This window comes from Sminthopsis crassicaudata, chromosome 5 (assembly GCF_048593235.1).
Source record: "Sminthopsis crassicaudata isolate SCR6 chromosome 5, ASM4859323v1, whole genome shotgun sequence".
In the NCBI taxonomy this organism is placed as follows: Eukaryota; Metazoa; Chordata; class Mammalia; order Dasyuromorphia; family Dasyuridae; genus Sminthopsis; species Sminthopsis crassicaudata.
In genome coordinates, this window is record NC_133621.1 from 140,463,195 (window position 1) to 140,485,358 (window position 22,164).

The 22,164-nt window shown below is 35.1% G+C and overlaps 1 protein-coding gene and 1 long non-coding RNA gene across 24 annotated transcripts in view; one reads left to right on the forward strand and one right to left on the reverse strand.

Annotated features, from left to right (window-relative positions):
• Positions 1-9,090: 9,090 nt before the first annotated feature.
• On the reverse strand, positions 9,091-17,184 carry LOC141543302 (uncharacterized). Of its 2 annotated transcripts, none has more exons than XR_012482404.1 (3): positions 16,838-17,184; positions 10,763-10,917; positions 9,091-10,585 (listed from the first exon to the last, which is right to left on the reverse strand). It is a non-coding gene; the product is annotated as an uncharacterized LOC141543302 (long non-coding RNA). The 2 variants fall into 2 exon arrangements; XR_012482403.1 differs by lacking the exon at positions 16,838-17,184 and adding an exon at positions 16,172-16,816.
• NRCAM (neuronal cell adhesion molecule) overlaps positions 15,511-22,164 on the forward strand; it is a 321,288-nt gene continuing 314,634 nt past the window's right edge. For 9 of the 22 annotated variants that reach the window (XM_074268308.1, XM_074268314.1, XM_074268310.1 and 6 more), the window contains exon 1: positions 15,512-15,748. The gene's annotated coding sequence lies outside the window, so the exon portion shown is untranslated. Of the gene's footprint in view, positions 15,749-22,164 lie in introns of all 22 variants that reach the window. The other 13 variants (XM_074268317.1, XM_074268319.1, XM_074268318.1 and 10 more) reach the window with 2 other exon arrangements.

A 22,164-nucleotide genomic window follows, 5' to 3' on the forward strand; every position in this document is an offset into this window, starting at 1 on the left:
GTGATAAAAAGAAAAGCAAAATTAAAAAAAAAAAAAAAAAGCTCCTGCTTTCAAGGAGCTCACAATTTAATGGAGAAGATAAGATTTGTACACCTACATGAAAACAAGCCATGTACTGATTAATATATGTAGTTTTTTTCTATGATAATTCATAGAACCATCATATTAAACATCTTATTAAACCATCTTATTAAACAAGGAGCTCACATGTGGAATACCAGGGACGAGGTTAATGTTTATACATGGTCTAAAAACTATGTGATCCCCTTTTGCCTTTTCAAATTTTCAACAGCTATTATGGTAGAAATAGAATAAGATTTAGTCACTTTATTTTTCTTTATTTTGTGGGTAGCCATGGACAAAAAATTCAAGATCAAGTGGCCACTCTGTTGGTGAAGAATTTCATCCTTGGATAGTCCATTTTTTCAGACAGCAAACATGTCTGTCACCCAAAGGATACTAAGCAAAGTGCCACATAGAGTTGTATCTTTTGTCTTTAAATCAATCATTTCAATATCCCACCCACACTGAACACACTGCCTTGTAACAAAGAAAAACAATTAAGGAAAGGCAGCTGATGTGCTATGCAACATTGTGTCCTGGCATTCCTCTGATTTCCTGCCATAAGGCAAAGAGATATGTCTCATATCTTTCCCAGGACCTTCAGTTTTACTTTGTGTTATTCAAAGACTGACTTCAGTTTAGTGATCTTTTCATTTATATTTTTTTAATCAAATGAAAAGTTCTAAGGTAGCTTAGCAAAAATAAATTAAAGCAGATATTCAATAATAGTCAATTTTCAAGTGAATCATGAAACATAATTCTAAAACCATTTTTTGAAATTCACATGTAACCTAAAATTAAATCAATTGCTTTTGATACATCATTTCAATGGTTATATAAAATGAGAAACTCATGAAATTTTCTTGGGGGAGTGTCAATATAAAATTAAAAGAACTCATAAAGACATGTAAGCAGATACTGAATTTATTAACTAAAGAGTTTTTTGTCTTAGGATTAAATAATTTAGCAGTAAAAGAATTATTAAGAAAACTATTTATTTAGACTCCGGGATTTCTTCTACAAAGCCCCATCCATAGCATATTTTGTTTCGTTTTGCTTTGCTTTACATACCTTTTTGATATATTTCAAATTGCACTAAAATTGGGATGGAAGGCACAAGTCAGTGATCCTCATCATCCATGTTTGGTGCTGCAATTGAATTGTCCCTAGTGATCCCATCTATAATGGCTAATTACATAATTACCTTGGATCACTTGAAATTTAGTCAACCAAGCCTTTTCACATTCTACCAGATAGTAGTTGTAAGAACAGATAAAGGGAGTGGCTCTAAGAAATAGGTTTATTATGACTGGAAAAGTTCATCTACCTTCCCTAATAATCCTCTATATATGGAGAATAAGTGTGAGGTGAGCCAAGTTGTCAAGAATTTGAAGAGAGCCAATATTAATTATTATGGATGAATGTACAATAGTGCTATGCTACTAAGAAAAAACAAGAGCTATATTTAAAGCTTCTTGAGAAGTTAGGATGTTTAGCTATAATTGTATACCATTTTTTAAAATATGTGCCTCAATGGCATCTGACTAGTGAATTCTTTCGTTGGGCAAATAGTTGATATGAGAAATAGTTGACATGAGAAAGAGGATGCTGTAGACACTGCAGATCTTTCAAGTGGTGATTGGTGGGTTTTTTTCTATATTTTCAGGGCAATTTTCTTATATCTTATAATATTGTACCAAGAGTTTTATCATAATTTTCAGCCAGTTCAACTATTCTTATTTTACTTCTCTTCAATCTGTTCTCTAGTTGCTTTTCTAAAGAAATGTTTTACATTCTCTTATATTTTTTAATTCTTTGATTTTTTTTTATTGTTTCTTCGTATCTTTGAACATCATTAGCTTCTCTTTGCCTGGTCCTAATTTTCAAAGAATTATTTTCTTAAGTTTTTGGTTCTCTATTTCAAGTTGGTTGACTTTCTTTTCATAATTTTCATTGTTTCTCTTACTTACTTTGAAAATAAACTTCTATTTGATTCCTGATTCTCCTGTCTCTAGTTTGCTCTGTTTGATTTTAGCCATCCACAGATTAGAGTTTGATTTCTTTAACATTAATTTGGTGTCAGAAGTGGGATCAAATTAATGTCAAATTCATAGCAGGGCTTCGTGACCAGAATTTGTTTCCTTGTTTGCTCCTTGTCCAAGCTTAATGGACACCTGGTACTGGTCAAAGCAATACAGTAATTACATAATTTTGCCAAAAGGTATGATCATCCAGAAGGTGAACACAAAGAATTGCTATGCCAAACTTAGGGCACAGTTTGCTTGTTGGATCTTAGCTCTGGAAGACATACATTTTTATCTTAGAGGGAAGAGAAAACCACTTAAGTTTATTAAACAGGGAATGACATTTAGACCTGTGCTTTAGGAATATTTGGCACCTGTACAGAGAATTATCAGGGAAGAGAGATTCTGAAGGAATGGACAGCAATTAGAAGGCTAGTTGAGATGAAAGGTATGTAATTGTTTGTGATGAGGATGGTTAAATTAGTGAGACATGTGAGAAATAATGTAGAAGGTAGAATTTATCAGCTGAAGAAACTTATTGGATAGGATAGATCAGAGAGGGGGAAGAATTGAAAATGAATTGAAAATGTTAACCTGGTTGAATGGAAGGATGCCTTCAAGAGACATAGGGATATTAGAAAAAGATGAGTGTTTGGATGTCTAATGAGTAGTTGGTGATTTGAAACTTTTGATAGCTAAATGAAAAGTTTTTTTGTGAATTATGTTCACTGTCATGACCAGAAAACAATTCAAAATGCACCAAATAAGTATATGAGCAATAACTATAAGAAAGGAAAAATAAAAAGTTTTTCCAAGGAAATATCCATAGAAAAACAAATAGAGACAATGGGGAAAGGAACAAGCTGAGGAGTCTTGACTCTTGATAAAATAAAGAAATATTATAGAGTAAGAGGATGTCAAGTGAAATTTCCAGAAATAGAAAATATCTTTAAAATAAAAACCAGAATATAAGAAAAGAGAATCAAATGGCTTTAGAAGCCTAAGAGTAGTTGGAAAACCTAAAAAAATTAAAGAAAAAAATGAGTAAAATTAGACTTCTTAATGAAAAACGTTAAGAATAGACTCTTTAGAAGTGGAAATTATTTTTTTTTACATGTTAAACATGTATATCTTAAATACAACATATGTGTATACATCCATACAATTCTCTTGTTGCGCAAGAAAAATCAGATTCAGAAAGGTAAAAATAACCTGGGGGGAAAAAAACAAAATGCAAGTAGCCCACATTCATTTCCCAGTGTTCTTTCTCTGGGGGTAGCTGGCTCTGTCCGTTGCTGATCACTTGGAACTGAACTGGATCTTCTCATTGTCGAAGATATCCACTTCCATCAGAATATATCCTCATTTAGTATTGTTGTTGAAATATATAATGATCTCCTGGTTCTGCTCATTTCACTTAGCATTAGTTCATGTAAGTCTCTCCAAGCTTCTCTGTATTCATCCTGCTGAATCATTTCTTACAGAGCAACAATATTCCATAACATTCATATACCACAATTTACCCAACCATTCTCCAATTGATGGGCATTCATTCAATTTCCTAGAACCTGAAATTATTAAAAAAAAACAAACTAGTGCATACCATAAAAGTGATGAGTATAGAACTAAAAAATTCATTATAAAACAATAATTAACAATCAAAAGACCACAAAATTGTAAGAACCCATGTGATTTCTATATCAAAACCAATTGATATCAAGTAGGAGCACAGAGAGACTCTCTAGGAATCATTAACCTCTTAAAAATCCCATAATGAAACAGAAAGTCTAAATACCACATTTCAGCAAAACATTTTTTAAAAATGACCTGAATAGAATTGGAGGACAAATTGTCCACAAGATAGCATCAGAAAGAAGCTCCAAGTCTAATCTATTCAGAACAATAATATTAGACACTTTTATAGTACTTTAAAGTTTGCAAAACACTTTACATATATTATCTCATTTGACCCCAACAAAAATCTCAGAAGATAGATGCTACAGATAGTTTATTCCTATTTTGTAGATGAGGAATTTGAGACTTAGAGAGATTAAATAATTTGCTTATGCTTATTGAGTTACTAAACTTCAGAGGGAGAATTTTAACATTGGGGTTTTTGATCTGAATCTAGCACTCTATCATTTCTTCAATGTTTCCTATATCTAGCATTAAGAACTTCCAGGATGAATATTGTAAGCAACCAGAAATATATTATACACCAAATAATTCAATTTAGTTCTGGAATTTTGCATATAACTTTACAGTACCTTTTCAATTTGTGTGGGGTGTGGGATAAGGGAATGGGGAGAAAGGGAGAGAATCTGGAACTCAGTTTAAAAAAAAATGAGAAAAAGAATAGTCCTGGAGTACTCACTATGTCAAAGACAACAAAGAAAATTCTAGAATATGATATGTCAAAAAAGCAAAGTGGTTTGCATCTGAGATTAATTAATCTTCAAAGTTGAAATATAATTTTATAAGAATAAAAAGGACTTTTAACAGAATTGCTATCTTTCATTCATTTATTTTGAGAGAACCACTGTTGGATAAAATACCCAAAAACAAACACAGTAGAAGGGAAAAACTTAAGAAAAGTTAAAAGTATTAACAAATCAAAACACTTGGATAATAATAGTTTATCTACTCAAAAAGAAAAGAGAAAGAGTTATTGTCCTTATGAATCTAATCTTGCCAAGGATCATCTAATTAACAGATAGTAAAAAATCTGGCCTTGGGTTTTTAAAAAGAAGTAGCCTAGTGAAAAAGAAAAATAATTGTATAAAGAGTTTTATATTAAAAGTTGGAGTCCAAGGTGAAAGTTATTCAAATATATAGATGAGGTGAAAGGACTGACTAGATTTGATGAACCATATTATTTTTTGAGTCATTTAAAAGAAGGTTCAAAAAAGATTTTAGTAATAATTCCAATGAGAAAGGGGGAAAATATAATGAAATATGATGACAGAAAAAACCAAACAATTATGGCCATTAATATGAATGGGATGAGCTTAGCAATTTCTGAAAGGCAATCCATATCTCCTTCCTAATGTTCAATTCTGGGTCTAACTCACTGAATATTTTCATTATGTCTCCATGAGAGATATTGATGGAGGAACACTGTAGTTTGTCCATCCATCTGCATAATCTCATCTAGATAATAAATATTCTTTATCTGGTTGTTTTTTCTTAGGCAGGCCAAATAATTTTGTGTGATTACATATCTCACTTTGGATGTTCTACAGTGTTCCATACCTTGTGTAATAGATACAGTGTTCCTTGAAAACAAGAGCAACTGGAAAGTATTTCCATTCATAGGGAATCCACAACAGTTTTGAACTTCTTGGGTAAGCGAATATCATCTTGTTTCATTTTAGTGATTAGAAATTTGAAGGAAAAAAAAGAGACAACTTTTTTGTTATAGCTTTCAGTTAATCATTTGTTATTTTGACATGTACATTAAAGATACCTGATTGGATAAGAATCTTTTAGTTGCCAAATCAAACTTATTTTTTATTTTTCAGCAAATAATAAATACAATAAAAACCTTCAATCTGTACAATGGTAAAATATTGGTCTTCAATAGAAAATAACTTTCTTTTTTTTAAAATTAATTTTATAATTATACATTTTTTGACAGTATATATGCATGAGTAATTTTTTTATAACATTATCCCTTGTATTCATTTTTCCAGATTTTCCCCTCCCTCCCTTTACTCCCTCTCCTAGATGACAGGCAATCTCATACATTTTACATGTGTTGCAGTATAACCTAGATATAATATATGTGTGTAAATCCAATTTTCTTGTTGCACATTGTCTCGAATTCCGAAGGTATAAGTAACCTGGGTAGATAGACAGTAGTGCTAATATTTTACATTCAATTCCCAGTGTTCCTTCTCTGGGCGCAGCTGTCTCTGTCCATCATTGATCAGCTGGAAGTGATTTGTATCTTCTTTATGTTGAAGATATCCACCTCCATCAGAATACATCCCCATACAGTGTTGTTGCTGAAGTGTATAGTGATCTTCCGGTTCTGCTCATTTCACTCAGCACCAGTCCATACAAGTCTCTCCAAGCCTTTCTAAACTCATCCTGCTGGTCATTTCTTACAGAGCAATAATATTCTATAGCCTTCATATACCATAATTTACCCAACCATTCTCCAATTGATGGACATCCATTCATCTTCCAGTTTCTAGCCATTACTGCTACAAACATTTTGGCACACACAGGTCCCTTTCCCTTCTTTAGTATTTCTTTGGGATATAAGCCCAATAGCAGCACTGCTGGATCAAAGGGTATGCACAGTTTGATAAATTTTTGGGCATAGTCCCAGATTGCTCTCCAGAATGGCTGGATTCTTTCACAACTCCACCAATAATGTATTAGTGTCCCAGTTTTCCCACATCCCCTCCAACATTCATCATTATTTGTTCCTGTCATCTTAGCCAATCTGACAGGTGTGTAGTGATATCTCAGAGTTGTCTTAATTTGCATTTCTTTGATCAGTAGTGATTTGGAACACTCTTTCATATGAGTGGATATAGTTTCAATTTCTTCATCTGAGAATTGTCTGTTCATATCCTTTGACCATTTATCAATTAGAGAATGGCTTGATTTCTTATAAATTAGGATCAATTCTCTATATATTTTAGAAATGAGACCTTTATCAGAACTTTTAACTGTAAAAAATATTTTCCCAATTTGTTACTTCCCTTCTAATCTTGTTTTGAATTAATATTGTTTGTACAGAAACTTTTTAGTTTGATGTAATCAAAATCTTCTATTTTGTGATCAATAATGATCTCTAGTTCTTCTCTAGTCATAAATTCCTTCCTCCTCCACAAGTCTGAGAGGTAGACTATCCTCTGTTCCTCTAATCTATTTATGATCTCATTCTTTATGCCTAAATCATGGACCCATTTTGATCTTATCTTGGTATATGGTGTTAAGTGTGGATTCATAGAAAATAGCTTTCTAAAGCTTGCTTTTTCTCTTCTAATACCCCAAATGAAGATGACTTCATTTCAAGTGCAGATTATCCTCATAATTTTTTTCTATAATTAGGAATGCTAATTACATATGCTTGATAGCTTCTAAGTTCTATAGCTGTAAAAATGACTAAGATGTTTTCCATGTCTTTAGTGTCCTTACCTCTTTTAGACACCATATGATATGTAAAATGGGGATAATAATCATACCTACTTTCCATAATTATCCCATAAAATGAGATAATATTTGTAAAGTTCTTTGTAAATTTCTGTTGTTCAATAGTTTCAGTTGGGATGGACTCTTTAGATTAACCTCATTTGGAGGTTTTCTTGGCAAATATACTGGAGTGTTTTGCCATTTCCTTCTTTAGCTCATTTTATAAATGAGGAACTGAGGCAAACAGGGTTAAGTGACTTGCCCAATGTCACCCAGATAATAAATATTTGAGGCCTGATGTAACACCATATTGTAAAAAATAAACCATTCTGAAAGACTTAAGAATTTCTTATCAATGCAATTATCCATCATCATTCCAAAGAACTAATGATGAAGAATGTTATCCATATCTAACAGAGATATAATGAACTAATATGCAGAATAAAAAAACACAGAGATAAATGTAGGCAATGTGGGAGTTTGTTTTGTGTGACTTTGCTTATGTAACATAAGGGGTCTGTATTTTGTTTTGTTTTTCTTGTGGGGAAGGAAAACAGGTGGGAGAAACAATTATATTTTCAAATACATCTTTGCCATTCTTATCTTTGCCATTTTTGTATTGAAGTAAGAGAGAGTCAAACTATATGTTGATTTAATTTGCAGGCTCTTATCAAATTCTTCATAGGATATCTTTATTTCCCATCTTCTACAACATATGTATATGTTTCCATTATTTTACTATCTTTTTGAAAATATTTATTATCAGTACTGAAATATGAGATGACCAAATATATCATTAAAATTTTTAATTGCTTTTGGATTTGTGATCAAACCATCTCTGCCAACTCCTTTATTTGGCTTTTCAAAGAGAATCTGTGAGCTATTTTTCAGCTTGGCCTTATCTTCCTTCTGCCTTCTGATATTGTTCATAGTGAAAAATGACATGCTTGGTACAATGTATTTCTTCCAATAGTATGCCTATTTAATGGATAAGGAACAAACATTTGGAGGACCAAAAGCTATGTTGACAATTGTGCCAATAATACTTAACATTTATTTTGTACTTTAAGTGTTTTTTATATATTATCCCATTTGATTTTATCCTCAAAGTAATATCTTGAGATAGGTACTATTATTATTTTCATTTTATCAATAAAGAATCTAAAGCTGACAGAGGTTACATGACTTGTTCAGAATCACACAATTACCAATTGTGTTTGAGACAGTATTTGAACTTAAGTCTTCCCGACTCTAAGGCCAGAACTTTATTATGCCATCTATAACATCTATAGATAAAAACTGTATGATTCTTATCTCCCTCTGGCCTTTTGTTAGCCATGATATCTAGAAGTAGAAAAAGTCTACCCAGATCTGAGAGCTATTTCATGTTTTGCTTTGTTTTATGAGATTGTCATCATCCACTGACAGTCAGCTTTTCTATCCTTAGGTTAGTCTTATAAGAACAATCTCTTGCTAAGATGATATCAAAGCCTTTCTAAAAAAATTATAGAAGCTGCCAGAGCTTGTGCTCCACCAGCAAAGGTTTTGTGAACTCAAGGTCATTTCCTACATCACAATGAGGCATGGGAATTGGATGGTTCCACAAGAACTGTTAAAAGTCAGGAAGAGGTACATTTAGATAAATCACAGTATACTCCACAGGGATAAATGAATTAAATGTAAAAAAGCACACCATAAAAAATTACAGGAGAATGAAAGATTATAACCATTACAATATTTGAAAACAAGAAAATTCATAATCAATAATGAAATGGAAGAAAGATCATCTTTATTATATGAAATTTGAAAAGTTTTATAGCAAAAAAAAATCAATGCAACTAGAATGAGAAGAAAACTTACAGACTGGAAAATTTAATTCAGTTTAACTCAACTCGATTATCAAGGCCCTATTATGTACCAGAAACTGTGTTGTATTATAGGGTACAAAGACACAAATGAATAATTCCTTGTCCTTAATTAAGGAGTTCACTTTCCATTGGGGATGTACAATATTTAAAGAGATCAATATAAAACACATACAATATAAATAAAAATAGTATCAGAATGGGGGACAGGGATAGGGAGAACGTTAGTAAGATCAAGGAAATGGTCTTATAGAAGGTGACTTGTACTAAAATTTGAAGAGAGACACAGATTCTAAGAAAGGGAAATGAGGTGTTAGAACACTTCAGTCATGGGGACCAGTCTTTACAAAGGTATAGAGATGGAAGATGAAATGCCATGGTCATTACAGAAAGCAAGCCTGGTTGGCTAGAATATAGCATGCATGTGTGGTGGTGGTGGTGGTAGTGGTGTGAGTGTGTGTGTGTGTTCGCGCGTGTGTGTGCGTGTGTGTATAAACATAAAATATATCTGAAGTATAGTTTGGATCTGGATCATTAAGGAGAAAATGCCAAAATAAGGATTTTATTTTCTATTAGGAGTACATTTTTACATTTTATTTTACAGACATACAGAATTATTCTTTCATGATAACCTCTCTTGATCATCTTTAATTTCAAACTATTTCTTGCTTTAGAAACTTCTTTGCTTGGTCATTTCTTCAGTTTCTCTGCTGGTTTTTCTGTTTGTGTTTCCTTTTTAAAAAGTTCAATACACGTGTGTACGCATTTATATATGTATGTATATGTGTGTATACATATAAAGTCTTGAGTCCTCTTTCGTTTATCTCCTTTGAATAAAGGCTTAGCAATGGTACAACTAGGTCAAATAATATTCTTGTTTGCTAACTTTTTGAGTATAATTCCAAATAGCTTTCCAGTCATAGGTCCAATAACAGTGAAGGAGTGTTTCTATTTTCCCATAATCCCTCCAAAATTTGTCTTTTCCTTTTTTTTTTTTTTTTAATAAACTTAGCTAATCTGGTAAGTGTAAAGTAGAATCTCACAATTGCTGTAATTTATATTACTCTAATTAGTAGTGATTTGAAGAATTTTTATGTTGTTATGGATAATATAGATTTCTTCCATTGATAATAGCTTATTTATGTCCTTTGAACACTTATCAGTTGGAGAACAGCTCTTAAATATCTTGAAAATGAAACATTAACCCAAAAATTTTTCATCAAAGATTTTTTCCTAGTCAACTGCTTCTTTTTTTAATCTTACCTTTCTTGGGCTTATTTGGGCAAAAAACTTATAAAATTCCTGTTTCTTTTTGAGAAAGTCCTTCTTTTCTTCTCTTTTAATTGTTATTCTTTTTTTATTTGGCACATTTTGAGGCAATGAGAGGGACCTAGGTTTATATAAAGTTCTTAAATCAGTCATTTTGCCAGAAGTTCTCTCCAATGTTTTTTTTTCTAGTATATTACCATGTCTCTCTTAAGATGCCTACAAAGAGAAAGACAAAAAGTAGAAGTGGAGCAGGATAAGTGGAGATAAGTAAAAGATAACGAAAAAAGACAAGAAAAAAGAGCTAATTAAGTAGTGGTATAGAATGGGAAGTTATAGGATTTTTAAAAATCAATAATTACCTCAGATGTCAGTCAGGTGCTATATATTACTTACCTTCTAATCTTTAAATAATTTTCTCCACCACTCTTTCTTCAAATGTATTTCTTTTCAACTTAATTCTTCAGCTGTTACTTGTTTATCGCTGCCAATCATTTTCTATGGGTTGCTTGTTTAGAAGAATGGTGCTGGTTTGCAATGGTTGGAGTAAACTGAGAAAGAAAATGACAGTATATAATTTTATTATTATGTTTGCTTTATTGATATTTTGTGAAATATTTTTCTAAAAATTATTATTCAACTTTCATTTAAAGCTTAGAATAAGGACTATTATGTTGCTTCTATTTTTTTTTTCTCATGACTTCTTTCTCCTGGCTTTGCCCATTTGAGTCATTCTTTTATGAACTCATTCCACAAATATTTATTTCTTTCCTAACATATAGAGCAATGTGCCATATAAGATTCTGCTAGCAAAGAGTCCAAGTTATTTAACTTAAATTTTTTCCCTTTTTATTTTCAAAACATATGCATGGATGATTTTTTCAACATTGATCCTGTGTTCAAAATTTTCTCCTCCTTAAGTAATCCAATATATGTTATACATGTTAAAATATATGTTAAATCCAAATTTTGTAAACATATTTGTGTAATATTTTTCTCTAAAATATAATGTTCTCTGGGAGCAGGTTTCTTGGGGGGCTGCTGGTAGTAGCTTTCGTTTCAGTTCATTAATCACAAGACTACAGACAGGGGTTAAAGTCCAGATCCTTTATTATCTCCTTCAAAGTCTTGTCTCCTTCACTTGGGGCTCTGCTAGTTTTTCTGGAGGACTTCCAGATCTTGGTTTCAGTGGAGAAGTGAAAGAGGACAACCAGCCACCACTTCTTTGGTCTTCCCTCATTCTCCTTCTGGCTGAGTTTGTCTGAGCTTATATCCTCTGTCATCATAGGTGTGAATCTTGTGAAACTATAGTAAGTATTAAGTACATGTACTGAACTACAGAACTATTAAGCTCCATGCTACATTAGATAACTATTGTCTCTATCAATTCCACTGACTTAGCATCTTGTTTCAAGTTCTGGCCCATAACATATTTGTACAATTATCTTGCTACACATGAAAGAGCAGATCAAAAAGGAAGGAAAATGATTAAGAAAACAAAATCCAAATGAACAACAAAAAGACTGAGTTATGTTATAATCCACATTCAATTCTCACAGTCCTCTCTCTGGGTGTAGATGGCTCTCTTCATCACAAGATCACTGGAACTGGCCTCAATCATCTCATTGTTGGAAAGAGTCACAATCATCAGAATTGATCATCATATAATATTGGTGTTGCTGTGTAAAATGATTTCCTGATTTTGCTCATTTCACTTAGCATCAGATCATATAAGTCTTTCCAGGCCTTTCTGAAATCATCCTGCTGATTTTTCTTACAGAACAATAATATTCCATAATATTCATATACCACAACTTATTCAGCCATTCTCCAGTTGATGGACATCCACTCAGTTTCCAGTTTCTTGCCACTATGAAAAGGGTTGCCACAAACATTTTTGCCCATGTGGGTCCCTTTTCCTCTTTTAAGATCTCTTTGGGATATAGGCCCAGTAGAAACACTACTGGATCAAAGGGTATGCACAGTTTGATAACTTTTTGAGTATAGTTCTAAATTGTTCTCCAGAATGGCTGAATCCATTGACAGTTCCACCAACAATTTAACTTTTTTATGTTTTTTTCTTTCTTTTTGAAATTAAAGCTTTTTATTTACAAAACATATGCATGGGTAATTTTTCAACATTGACCCTTGCAAAACTTTCTGTTCCACACTTTTCCCTCTTTCTTTCATCCCCTCCTCTAGATGGCAGATAGTCCAATATATGTCAAATATGTTAAAATATACGTTAAGTCCAATATATGTTTATATATTTATACAGTTATCTTGCTGCACAAGAAAAATCAAATCTAGAAAGAAAAAAAATCTGAGAATTAAAACAAAAATGCAAGCAAACATCAACAGAAAGTGTGAAAATGCTATGATGTTCCCACAGTCCTCTCTCTGGGTATAGATGGCTCTCTTCATCACTGAAAAAGTGGAACTGGTTTGAATGATCTCATTATTGAAGAGAGTCATGTCCATCAAAATTGATCATCATATAGTCTTGTTTTTGCCATGTACAGTGATCTCCTGGTTCTGCTCATTTCACTTAGCATCAGTTCATGTAAAGTCTCTCCAGGCCTCTCTGAAATCATCCCAACAATTTAACTTAAATTTTAAGAAGAGAAAGGAAAAACATAAATGAGCAAAGATACAGGGGCAGTTATGTTGGGAAAAGTAAAGACATCTGCCTATATGAAATAGAGTTCAAACCAGGAGAAGGGAAAAGGAATTAAATGATAAATTTAGCAAGATAGTTTTCTGGAGTTAGGAAGATGTTAGAAGATAGACCAAATTATGGAGGTCTTGAATTCCAAATTAAGGTAGTGTAGTATAGTGGATACTATTTAGAATCAAGGAAGAATGGGTTATAAATCCTGCCTCAGACTTTTACTAGCTATGTGACCTTGAGCAAGTGTGTTAACCAATCTGAGTCTCAATTTTCTCATTTATGAAATGAAGAGGTTGGATTTGATGAACTCTAAAATTTCTTTCAGCTCTAAATCATTGATCCTATTATAAACTTTATAAGGTGAGCAATGATAGATAACTAAAGATTTGGCATATTTTGGTAGTATTATATAGTTGCATATCAGTATTGTTTTTTGAAGAATTAAAAATGAGTATCATTCAGAGAGCCATGGAAAGATATAAAGGATGTATAAATAGGTTGCAATATAAAATAATGAAATAACAAGACTTAGAATAAATTATGTTATCAAGTAAGTGCTTAATGAAAAAGGAAAACTGCCTGGTCATATGACAAAAATATTGAATAACTTCTAGGTACTATGTGCCTTAATCAAGAAAAAAATTCAGAAGGCCAGCAAGATGTTTGGTAGCATCTCTGTAATGTTCTCATGGAAAAAAATGGACATGATTTGCACAGAGTAAATTGTAATTTCCATGACCAGTTGGCTGGATCATCAATCTTGATGAAATCACAGAGATTTGAGTATTAATCTGGTTTTTATATAGAAGCTAGGCAAGACAGAGAGTATGGTTGAATTCCTCTCCTCAAGATTTTTCCTGATTTTCTCCTTTCTGCTTCCAACTTTCTGATTTTGCTAATATGAAAATAAGAAACACAGAATCTGATGTCAGAATTCCTAAAGTTGTATTCTAACTCTGCCACTTTCTCCTTATTATTTTGGGTTATTTCCTTCATGGGCCTTAGTTAACTCAACTAAGGATTGGATTAGGTGAAATTGCTTCCAAAACTCAGTTCTATGAGCCTAAAATTCAATGTGACTTTTAATGAAAAATAGGAGGGATAACTAGGTGGTGCAGTGGAAGTAACACTGGCTCTGGAGTCAAGAGGACTTAAATTCAAATCTGGCCTCAGAAACTTATTGGCTGTGTGACTCTAGTGAAGCCACCTAACCCCATAGCCTCCAAAAAAGGGACTTCATTTTAAGAGAAATAGAAAGTGAGGTGCTATAGTGGATAAAATGCTGAACACATTGAGCTCCTCTAATCATTCCACTTAACTACTGTTTTGTCTGTATAATAGGGATCACATATCACCCACTTCACAGGGTTGGTATAAGGAACAAAATATGTAATATTATATATATATAAAGACATATATACATATGCATACATATGGATAACTTTAGAAACTTTAAAGTGCTATATAAATACTAGCTAAATATCCTAAGGAGCTATATTTAGAGGAGTACGTGTTAGCAAGGAAATCTGCACAATCCAATATCTCTGATTTTCATCTTTGGAAGGAGACATTGAGGCAAAGAAGTTTCCCAAATGTATAACCTGCTTGATAAAATATAGCAGCCTAAGAGGTAATTTCTAAATTAGGAAGCTGAGGGTTTAAGTTCTTCCTTATGACACTACAAAATAATATTGGTCCCTGCATGCTGAAAATTAAGATCGCAAGGTTTTAGACCTAAAAGCTTTTAGACTTTAGAGGACATTACTTCCCCCCTCTCCCCTTTTACAATTAGAGAAATCGAGGCTCGGAGAAATGAGCTGACTTCGCGCTGAGATAAACAGATTAGCAAATCCCAGAGACGGCTTTGAAAATAGGTCTTGGGACTTGGCGTCCAGAGAGCGCTCTTTACTACTACACTAAGAGGCTTCTTAATTAAAGATTGGCTATCACCGGACAGCATTTATTTTCTGGGCCTGCATTTGACTATTTTTTGGAAAAAAAAAAAAAAATACAGTTTCCAAAGAAGACATCTAGCACCAACTACATCCAGTTGGTGTATATCTAAAATTGAGTGCTTTTTAGAGAGGGGAAAATACCCTCCACTAAATTCACAGAATCCCAAGTCGACAGCAGTGTGACATTTTAAAACCACCTTCCCCGCACATCGTTTTTAGCCAAACCCCAAACCCCGTCTCCTCAGTTTCCTCTTCCCCTCCTCCAGCCACCCCCACATTGGAGGCTAAAAGTGGTTAGGGGGGGTGCCAGCAACTCAGGTGAGTGAAGCGTACTCCCCCTTGAAAAGCAGCGAGAGAAAGCAGAGGGAACAGCAGCAGCAGCAGCAGGAACAGCAGCGGGAGGGGCACTGGGAGGAAGGCGAAGGGGAGGGGGCGAACGTCAGGGAGGCAAAAAAGGGAGGGGAGCCCGGCAGGCGGGGGCGCGCGCCGGCGCTGTGCGGAATCATCAGTCGGGTCGCGGGCAGACAGACGAGCGCGCGCGCGCTGGGTGCCCGGGCTAGACTTCAGTCCCAGACGCACTGTGCAGTGGGAAGCGTGCGGGAGTCTCGCTGGCTTCGGGGAGGCAAGCGGCAGAAACTGTCTCGGAGAACAGGGTGGGAAAAGGCAAAGAACGAGGAAGCAAAGGAGAGACCTCAAGTCAAACTGGTCTTCAGCCAGATTCTGAAGGAGACGTGGGTGGGGACAGCGGAGAGATCTGTGAGTAGCGTGTGTGTGTGTGTGTGTGTGTGTGTGTGTGTGTGTGTGTGTGTATGTGTGTGTGTGTGCTCTTGCCAGTCTGTTGGTCTGTCGGTGTCACTTTCCCCCAGCTCTGTGGCAGAGGCTGGTGGGAGACAGGAGGGAGATGGAGGAGCCGCTGGGCTGTCACAGTGACATCCTCCCCGCCTAGGGTTACAACAAACCTTCCTGCTCGTAGCTCCCGGCTGCAGCTGGCAAGGAAAGTCGACACCCTCTTCCCTTCTCCATCCCAGGGCCCCTTAGCAACCATCCATGCAGAGCTGGAGTCTGCTGGCAGACGGAAGGGATTGGGAGTGAGAGCCGGGGGTGGTTAGGAAGGGGGCGCTAAGGCGATCAGAGGACTATAATGCAACCCCGGGTTGGCATAGGGTCTGCATCTCCCACCTTCTGCAGCCGGTCTTCCGGGAACTTCCTCATCCAACCTTCCTTTCCGCTCTGCAAAACAGTGCTGCCTTTCCAGCTAGGGAGAGCCTTGTGTGTGTGTCTTGGGCAGAAAAAGGTGGAATTTCCTTGCTGCGGCGCAAGCGTCTTGCTGGCACTGGGGGTTACGGACAGCAGGGGCGAGGTGTGACAGCAGGGAAGGGGAGTCCCCAGTACGCTGGTTGTGGCGCGTACATGGGCGTGTATGCATGTGTCTACCTCCACATAGATGGTTGTGTGTATTGTTTGCGCAAATATGACTGGTTCCCTTTCTCCTCCCCCCTCCCAACCTGTGCGAACATTAAATGACAAAGTATAAAATTTGGTTCCCTCTTTGATCATAGAAGGGGGTGAACATTAGAGATGTGGGGGTAGGAAAAGAGAGTTGAGTACTCGGGGGAGGAAGGCTTAAGACTACAGGTGCCAGTGCCTCCGGTGGTAGTGGGCGAGCGTCTCTCTACTCTTACCCTCTCATTAAGAGTTAATGACCAGCCAAAGACCGGTGCAGAGGCTTGAAGCCGAATTTAGAGAGTCCCTTTGGTGCCTGTCCCTTTCATGGAGCATTCTTATAACTAACTGCCCCAGGCAGGGATTCTGTTCCTGAGCTAGTCTGTGATTTGCTTCACTTACCTCCCTTCAAGGGGCACCATCTGGGCAGCGCCCGGGTACTGCTGCCGCCCGCTGCGTCCAGCTCCCAACCTCCTGTGTCCAGCTTCTTGCCTGGACTCTATCCACTACGGGGATGCTGCAGTTCAATACCGAGAGCCCCTGGGCTGCACTGCAGAGGCTCGTCTCTTCCCTACTCATTCATGGGGATGGGCAGTGGATTTGCTGCCCTTTGGGTTAAAAGACAAGTCGCCATTTCCCCCAGTCTTGCAATTGGTAAGGCAATGATACTGTATAGGCCGAGGGGTCGGGGAGCTTGACCTTTGTTGAAAGCCCCTGGATCTCTCGGGCTCGTTCTTCAAACCCATTTCTCCCTTCTGGGCTCCTGCAGGAGGCATTTTCTCATGAAAGGGTGGTTGCCAATACGTAGGTTCAGGCTGGGAAGAAAGACTGGAAAGCAGGCGGGTACTTCTCTTTCCCACTCCGCCCCTCCCATCTTTTCCAGCTCCTCTTTAGAACAGGCACCACACGCTTCAGAGCAAGGAGCTGTCTTTGCTGAACCAGGAAACATCCTTTTTCTTGGTCTAAGACAGTGAGAGCTTAGGAGAGCCGGGGTCCGCCCAAGCCAGCATTGGTAGGAGAGCGCTGAGTAGACACAAGTAGTACTGCAGGGAAAAGAGACATTAGTTTTGTCCCCAGGAGATACACACAACCTTGAATTTTACTCGAGAATATGGAGAGGAAACTCATAAGTCGGCACAATGAAACATTCTGGACTTTTAAAGTATGGTCTGCAAATTACTGGGAAGAAAGTTCCATTATTAGACTATTGAATAAACATTACTAAATAAAATCTTCCTTAATCATTGAAAAAGAATAGACAGATGGATGAGTTTCATTTTCACCTAAATTTATAGAAACTCCACATGTTAAATAAACTCTGTTTCTAAGAGCCTTCTCCAAGAAGTTATTGAGGATGATTAACCACAAGACATATTTGTAAGGAAGTTTAAATATAATATCAGCGAGTTTTAGCAAATGTATGAGACAGCAATGGTACAGTAGAAGATTCTATAAATGTTTGTTGCACAATGTACTAGTAAATGTTTAACAATAGGCTCTCTAGGTGGGAAAAGTAAGCAAGAAAACATTTTTAGGTTTAATCTACACCATTAACATTTTCTCCATCACTTTCTTAACTGCAGAGTCTGGTAGTGTCAGACTCAAATATAAAAAGAATTCCCAGTGGACCATGACATTAGAAAATCACAGACCAACATTATCTATGTTGTATTTCAATTTTATTTATTTATTTAAACATTTCCCAATTACATTTTTAATCTGGTTTGGACTTCATTTGGGAGTTACTGGCTACTTTCTTGGGGTAGGGGTTGGGTTACTCAGTTTAACATGTCTGTAGGAGATAATAAACAAAACAATAAGTTAAACCCTGATTTGTAGTTTTTGCCAATTTCAGATCCCATTGTAAATTTAATCATGCTCTCTAGAGCATGTTAATGTTGTCCCCAGCACCCCTGGGACTGACTTGTATAATTGCTCCTTCTTTCTAAATGCATCTGAGAAACAACAGCTAGATCTGGAGTCAGAAGCCCTGGGTTTGAATGTCACCTTTGCATTGTTCTTCACGAATAACTTTGAGCAATATTCATCAACTCTGGGCTTCTTTTTCCCCTCTTTAAATTGTAAATGTGGAATTAGATGACCTCTCAGCATCTTCAGTTCTAATTCTATGATCCAGTAATCAAACCCTTTACTTTAATTAAATAAAAGTTTTGATTAGTGTTCCCTAGTGAAACAATAAAAGGAGAGGTGTTTTTTTTTTTTGTTTGTTTTTTTGTTTTTTACATTTAGGATAGGGTATTTGTGTTTGTTAATGGCTATTTTAGAGAAACAGAAAAGTTTCATTAGTGAAGTCATTGAGATCCTCTTTCATCAATAGTTTTTGCTTGTTACTTTAATAGACTTAGTTTGGAGGAAAATTATTTTTGAAGCTTGAAACTGAGTTCAATTAGGATTTCAATTAAACTATAAATTATTTTGGAAATTAGGTAATCCCTTGATCCATCAAATATTTACGAGTGCCTAATATTAGTTACACAGTTTCTTAATACAAAAAGTAGATTCAGAAAAATTAAAAATGTGATATGTCTTTGTTGAAAACATCTCAAAATGGGAATTTGGAGTAGCTTGAGGGTAACAGTTTCATCTGTGTCTCCTATATTTTAAAATCTTATTTTGTAGTTGGATATAATTTTCTTCAAAATTTAAATTTTTAAAATGCATTTTCCATTACAGAAAATTGCTTAGCATTTCATAGAATCACAGAATGGTAGGATGAAGAGAATGGAAAGATATAGCGAGATCATAAATATCGAATTCAATATAGTTATATTATTGGGAAGAAAACTGAAGCCCCAAGTTGGATTAAAAGACAAGGTTAAAAGGCTGACATGGTACTACAAACCTGGTTCTATGATCTTTCCACTATGCCATTCTTATTATTGAAGAATTCCATTACATTATTATTATAGAATTATATTACATTTTGAAAAATTGAATCTTTATTTTAAAATAAATTCTGTTCCAAGATACTGATGATTTAAAAAAAATGTTTGCATGCTTCAGAAGAATAGCCAAAAAAGTTTTGAATAGATATTAAAGATTAAAGTTTGAATTTTCCATTTATGGTTTTATTGGAACACAGCTGTTTGCCTATGAGTATTACAAAGCTCTCCTGTGAGGTGATCCTTAAGTGGTTTAATATTATTATATATTAATGAAACATCATTAAGCAAAACTTAGTATTCATAGGTATTTCAATTTTTTAAGTAAAAAACCCTACTTCATTATTTTAATAGATTATATTATTTAATACCATGAATATGTCTCTGAAAAATTAAATGTAAATCTCACTTTAGAAATTAAATATTTTGTATGTAACAAAGGGAGTTTGGTATGTAAAGGTGTACTTCAACATGTTCATGAAAAATCATTCCCAATTTAATTCATAATTTTACTTATTTGCCCGCTACATAATTATCTCCTGACTACTGATACTTTGACTCAAAAAAAAAGAATAAAATATTATGTATTTTCTATCACCTTTTATAAATTTAAGAGTCCCATCTGCATTTACTAAAGAATAGCATCTTATACAGAAACTAATAGCAAAGTAAATGATAATAGAGATTCCCTTGTCATTTCTTCTTTGATTTGTTGATTGCTTATTTTTCAGTTGTTTATGTATTTAAGGGAAAGAAAGATGATTTATAAGAAACTGGAAATTACTCTTTATGTTTAGGATTTCCTTTCCTTTCAAGTTTCAGGTTTGATGCTTAACTTTAAACATCATCTGAGAAAAGGGATTAGGCTACTATTTGAGCTCTAGGTCACTACTTATACTTATTCCTAGAACAGTAGGTGTCTTGAAAGCTCCTTACCCTAAGCTCATAGTTAAGCTTAGGGAATTAGAGATAAGGAAGCCAGTGCTAGCAAGTTTTATTTCTTTAATTTAACCCTTTCAGTTTTGTAAATAGTAGGTGTCAATATCTGGCAATTTTTGGTTGGTTGGGGTTGAAAACAAGAAAGAAAGAAGGTGTTGAAACTTCTGTCTCTTTCTAATCTGATGAATGTGGGTAGAGCTGAAAGGAAAAGGAATAAGCATTTAAGTACTGACACTGTACTAAGTTCTTTACAGATATTATTTAATTGGAACCTCATAACTTTGCAAGGTGAATTGGGAATTTCATTTACAAGTTGAGAAAACTGAGGCAGACAGAGATTAAGTGACTTGTCCAATGTCAGACAAATAGTAATTGTCTAGGGGTCAGATTGACTTCAAGTATTCCTGATTCCAGACTCTATGCATGGTACAATTTAGCTGCATATTCTTTGCAGACAGTACTTCTCCTCTTATGGAGATACCCAAGTAACATCATCTTCTCTTAGTCCTTACCTCTCCTCCACCCCTTCACCTTGGAGACAAGAGCATCTATGAAATTTCTATGATTTATGCCACAGTGTCACACACATACACACACACACACACACACACACACACACACACACACACACACAGAGCTCATGGGCCACAAGTGGCCCGTAATATTATCACAACCTGATCTCGATTAAAATGCAATTAGGAAATATTTTTAAATAAATAAAAAAACACAAATCATGTTAATGTGTCATTTTTCTAAGTCAAAATGCAGTGCATAGGGATATGGAGATACCCAAGTAACATCATCTTCTCTTAGTCCTTACCTCTCCTCCACCCCTTCACCTTGGAGACAAGAGCATCTATGAAATTTCTATGATTTATGCCACAGTGTCACACACATACACACACACACACACACACACACACACACACACACACACACACACAGAGCTCATGGGCCACAAGTGGCCCGTAATATTATCACAACCTGATCTCGATTAAAATGCAATTAGGAAATATTTTTAAATAAATAAAAAAACACAAATCATGTTAATGTGTCATTTTTCTAAGTCAAAATGCAGTGCATAGGGATCCTTACATAAAATTTAGTGGTACCCATTTCAATTTGAGTTTGATACTACTACTTAAGTCGCCTGAATCTGGTTCACCAATAACTTCATTAGCTAAAGTTCTACATGATCACAAGTTATGTGATTTGTTTATTTGAATTCTTTAGGTCTTTATAAAAGTTCCTAATTAAAACCACAAAATTCTCTTACAATTGGTTCAGCTCTCAGCTAGATGGGAAAATCCTGATGTTTTGGGCAGACATTTATACTTTCAACCTGCTTTAATTCTAGATATACAAGTGGATCACTAGCATCTTCCTTCGCACCATCTCCAGAACATAATTAACAGAAGTGAGTCATAGATTACTTATAACTGATCATAATTTAAAGGAAACAAAAATCAGGAAGACAAAGCTTAATGACATAGAGAAAACTATGTAAAAAGAATTTACCAGTGATAGTCACAAAGGAGGGACCTAAACTTTTATTATAGTTATACCAAACTGAAATAGAGATGGGGACTACTAAGCCATAAGTAAAAATCACTGTCAATTGCCTCTTGGCTTATTTTAAAAATGTAACATCTGTTGTATTTTATTTTTATTTATTTTGTGAAATATTTCTCAATTATATTTTAATCCAGTTTTGGCCACACCTAGGAGTGTTGTGGGCTATAGACAGATTGTTTTTTGATATCTCTCTAGAGTTTTTCACTTTTTCCAACTGTCATTGTGTTGGAATTTCCATTCCTGTTGCTCTTGCAAATCTGAACTCCTGCCTATGAATGCTGCATATCTGGAGCTACTTTGATAGACATTGCC